The sequence below is a fragment of the Clarias gariepinus genome, chromosome 1 (genome assembly GCF_024256425.1).
Source record: "Clarias gariepinus isolate MV-2021 ecotype Netherlands chromosome 1, CGAR_prim_01v2, whole genome shotgun sequence".
NCBI classification, from domain to species: Eukaryota; Metazoa; Chordata; class Actinopteri; order Siluriformes; family Clariidae; genus Clarias; species Clarias gariepinus.
Window position 1 is genome coordinate 5,807,134 of NC_071100.1, and position 5,063 is coordinate 5,812,196.

General features: G+C 38.4%; 1 pseudogene; it reads left to right on the plus strand.

Annotated features, from left to right (window-relative positions):
• On the plus strand, window positions 1–2,182 carry LOC128508997 (zinc finger protein RFP-like; annotated as a pseudogene).
• Window positions 2,183–5,063: the final 2,881 nt, after the last annotated feature.

The following is a 5,063-nucleotide window of genomic DNA, read 5'->3' on the forward strand; positions in this document are numbered from 1 at the left end:
ATCATGTCTCCTGTGTCAGTCATGGCTTCCTCCAGCAGTGTCCTGTGTGAAGATCAGCTCCAGTGCTCCATCTGTCTGGATGTGTTCACTGATCCAGTCTCTACTCCATGTGGACACAACTACTGTATGATCTGTCTCAAAGAGTTCTGGGACAGCAGTTCACACTGTCAGTGTCCAGTGTGTAAGGAGGAATTCCCTAAACGTCCTGAACTACGTGTGAATACGTTCATCTCTGGACTGGCTGCTTCATTTAAGAAGTCAGTTCAGGTGAAATCCAGCAGTGCTGCAGAAAAACCCACCCAATCTCTGGTGCTCTGTGAGCTCTGCTGTGAAAAGAAATGTGCAGCTGTGAAGTCCTGCCTGACCTGTATGACCTCTTACTGCAAGACTCACCTGGAACCTCATCAAAAAGTGTTTTCTTTTAAGAAGCACAAACTGATGGAGCCTGTGGAGAACCTGGGGGACTACATCTGCCAGAAACATGAGAGACCCCTGGAGCTGTTCTGTAGAGACGACCAGACGTGTGTGTGTCAGTTCTGTACGGAAACAGACCACAAAACTCACAACACTGTTCCTATAGAGGAGGAGAGTGCAGAGAAGAAGGTGAGAGACTGAGAGTAAAACTATGAAAATTGTTTACATTAACAGTGTCCAAGGTTTATACAGGATCTTTATTTTTCTCAGACTGAGATGGAAAAGACACAAGCAGAAGTTCAGCAGATGATCCAGGAGCGACTAAAGAAGATTGAGGAAATCAAACACTCTGTAGATCTCAATAATGTGAGTCTCTCCTTAATGTCCTGATACAATCATTTAAGATAAAATCTTTTAGCTAAATTTGTCTCCTGTTAGAAAAACACAGAGAAGGAGAAAGCAGATGTTGTGGAGATCTTCAGTGCTCTGATGCACTGCATTGAGAGAAGACAGGCTGAGCTGCTTAAGGTGATGGAGGAGAAGCAGAAAGCAGCAGAGAGGCAGGCTGAAGAGTTCATTAAAGATCTGGAGCAGGAAATCACTGAGCTAAAGAGGAGAAACACTGAGCTGGAGCAGCTCTCACACACTGAGGATCACCTCCACCTCCTACAGGTCAGAGTCCCTCTGTTTCTCAATAGCAATGCAGCACATGACAGGACAGCAGTCCCCATGCTGAGGGATTTCTCCTCTCTCCTGCTGTACTGTAGATTTACCCGTCACTGTACAGCCCTCCACACACCCAGGACTGGACTGATGTCACTATTAACTCTCGTCTGAGTGTGGAGACTGTGAGGAGAGCTCTGTCTCAGATCCAGGAGACTCTCAGTAAGGAAATGGAGAAGCTTGATGAGACTGGTCAGTACTTGCTGATCTAAATGCTAAAATTCAAAAAGACTCTGATAACAGAAGTACCTGTTTTTATCACTGCTTGTCTGTGTTTTATTGTTACAGCATCAGCAATTTACAATAATCATATATTTTATTTCACCTTATAAAAGTAAGATATCTAAAATATTGTCTTATTTTTCAAACAGAACTGAAGCGAATTAAACAATATGCAGGTTTGTGAGCTCTTATTGATCACATGACTAAATATATATTTCTTTACTGTTACACACTGTACAATGATAAACCTGATGTTCGCTGTGTTTCTGTCTCTCAGTGGATGTGACTCTGGATCCTGATACAGCGAATCCTGAACTCATTCTTTTCTGATGATGGGAAACAAGTTACACATGGAGACAAGAGACAGAATCTCCCTAATAATCCAGAGAGGTTTGATCCTTGTGTCTGTGTGCTGGGAAAGGAGGGATTCTCCTCAGGGAGATTTTACTATGAGGTGCAGGTCAGAGGGAAGACTGAGTGGGATTTAGGAGTGGCCAGAGAGTCTATTAACAGGAAAGGGAAGATTACAGTTAATCCTAATCATGGAGTCTGGTGTGTGTGGCTGAGAAATGATACTAAATATAAGGCTCTGGACTCTCCCTCTACCTCCCTCTCTTTAAAACAGGCTCCTCAGAAGGTGGGGGTGTTTGTGGATTATGAGGAGGGTCTGATCTCCTTCTATGATGTTGATGCAAAGTCTCATATCTACTCTTTCACTGGTCAGACTTTCACTGAGAAACTTTATCCATACTTCAGCCCCTGTCTTAATGATGGAGGTAAAAATTCAGCACCACTGATTATCTGTCCTGTTAGTCAAATATAATACTAATTTATGTTAATGTAATTAATATTAAGTTTGTTTATTTGTATTGCATTTAGAATTTTGTGATCATCTACATTATCTACTCCTGTTTATACTGTAGTGAAACAATCACAGAAACAGCACAGATAAACCTTAATTGACTTTTAAACAAGTAAGTCATAATTATATACACAGCTGCACAGGACAGTTAGATTAGATTGATGCACAACTTACAGCGTGTATCATCTGTGAGAGAAATCTTAACACTTACATCTTATTTATTGAGATTATCAACAAGCATGTGGACATTAGTTTTGTTTTGTTTAAATTTAGATTTGTGTTGAGCTGGCTCTGAAGGCTTGTTTTCTATGTCAAATGTAGTTAAGTGTATCTTTAGTTTACATGTGTTTATGTGAGTATTGTGGAATGTTATTATAGTCTTCTTGTTCCCAGTCACTCCTGGTTTGTTTCATCCTTATGTCTAGTGTCTTTTTAAGTCGCGAGTTTCTTCCCTGTCTCTAGTGTCTCTCCCTGTGTCTTGTGTCTCTCCTTGTCTCTAGTGTCTCTCTTTGCCTTTCATCTAAGCTTAAAGCCTGTGTATGCTCTACGCGTGTGAGTGCGGCGTCACTCATACAGTAGGAGCGCGCGTGCGTCTCACTATTGTTTTGAATGGGAATCTGTCGCTGACAGACAATGATCACTAGATGGCGCTTCGATGGAAAGTGTACACAGTGTACTAAGTTGTTTATAAAGTAGACACTGTTTTATTTTTTTCATTTTGTAATCTTTTTCGTGTTTACCTTGTACTGTACAATATATATTCATTTTTTATAAATTACTGTAAAAACCTACATATGCAGTTGATTTACCAGAAAGGACTTTTCAGTTTTTTTGTACTAAACTAAACTTCAGGGTCAAGTAATAGCGATGATCAATGGTTTAGGTTAGTGTTAATTAGTGTCAGCTATGACTATGGCACTCTCTTGAGAGGGGATTGAAATATGTTATTCCTTTATTTATTCTATACAAGGGCACTAACCAGGGGCGGACTGGGACCAAAAAGTGGCCCTGGACTTTCTGCTCCATCTCTCATTAATGTAGAGATTAATTTTTTAACACCAGTTACAAGTATAAAAATATAACACAATACAGAAATCAATGCTTTTAAACATATTATTTGAAGTATCACTGAACATATATTGGGTCATATTAGTGAAACAAAGGAAAGAACATCAAGACAAACAAAATATAAATCTATAAAGACAAAATTTTAAAAAGAATGACAATAAAACTGAACAGGTAAGCTGAAATAAAATCAGTAGCAGCATTGTCAGGTCATAGTGCAAACTTTCGGGTGGATCCCGCACTTAAATCCAACTAAAAACTACTGAAAACAAAACAAAACTCAGGCTCTATATCCCAGTTCACATCTCGCATCCGTGTTCACACACACCAGACCTCATTACCCACAATGCATCTCCCGCACTGGACTACACTCCCGTAAACAGCTGTCGTAAATCAACCTTTCTCTCCTGCAACAACACGCTCTTTGTCGGCGGCGCCCGTGCGATCGACGCACTTATCCATATGAGTAGGAAAGAGATGCAATACTACACCCTAAAAAATGCTGGGTTTAAAAACAACCCAATCTGGGTTGTTTTTAACCCAGCTGCTGGGTAACTATTGGACAACTAAATGCTGGGTTAATTTAACTCGACAAAATGGGTTATTTTTTTTAACCCAGCAAAATGGGTTAAATACTCAACCCAAATGCTGGGTCATATTTAACTATAATGCTGGGTTAATTCTACCACATAAATTGGTTAAATGTTCTACCCAGATGTTGGTTCATTTTAACTGGAATGTTGAGTTAATTCTACCTCACAAATAGGTTATTATTATTATGTTTTACAGTGAATCTGTAAAAAAAACGACTTATGTCTATTAAACAGTTAAATTACTTTGATATACTGATTTATTACAAAAAAAACTTAAAAGTTTTGCAAACCATACATATATGCAATAAACAACATCCTATTAAATGTTCATAAAAAACGTTTATTTTTCAAAAGCACAAGAACAGATAATCAACAGCGACATCATTACTGTACTATTACTTATAAGGGCAGAATGGAGTAATAACACAAATAGGCTGAGGCAGCTTCTACAGAGCAGGATCTCTCTGTGACATTAGATATCTTTTCTGCAGAACAAAACTATCCAGCCCTGGTCCCATTTTAACATACAAACACTGTCTATGACTTTTTAAGTAGGCCTCGCTATTTCATAGCAACATTACAAAAAGTCCTATACAGGAGCACACTAATTTGGATAGTTAATGTCAAAAATATAAAAACTGCCTTGAAGCACACATCAACTGCCTCAAGTAGTGTGCATTGCTCCAGAGCCTGAGAGCAGCGCTGGTCATTATCTCTCAACGTCAGGATGTACAGTAGGGGTACGGCCTTGACCCTTCAGCCTGCTGGAGGTATTCCACCATGTTGGTGCCAACCATAGAAAGAAATGAAAGAAAGTTAAACATTTGTTGCATAACAAAAATTAAACTGAATAGGACTATCAATTTATTGTGTAATAGGATTTATAAAAATTCTTTTAATAAATAAAAATTTTTTAAATAAAAAAATTACAAAGCTAGGGTATAGGTAACATGAAACAAAAACATGGAGACAGCTACTACCAAAAATAAAATAAGCAAAATAAGCATGGCTTTTGGGATAAAGCTCATATATACAGTGGTGTGAAAAACTATTTGCCCCCTTCCTGATTTCTTATTCTTTTGCATGTTTGTCACACAAAATGTTTCTGATCATCAAACACATTTAACTATTAGTCAAAGATAACATAATTAAACACAAAATGCAGTTTTTAAATGATGTTTTTT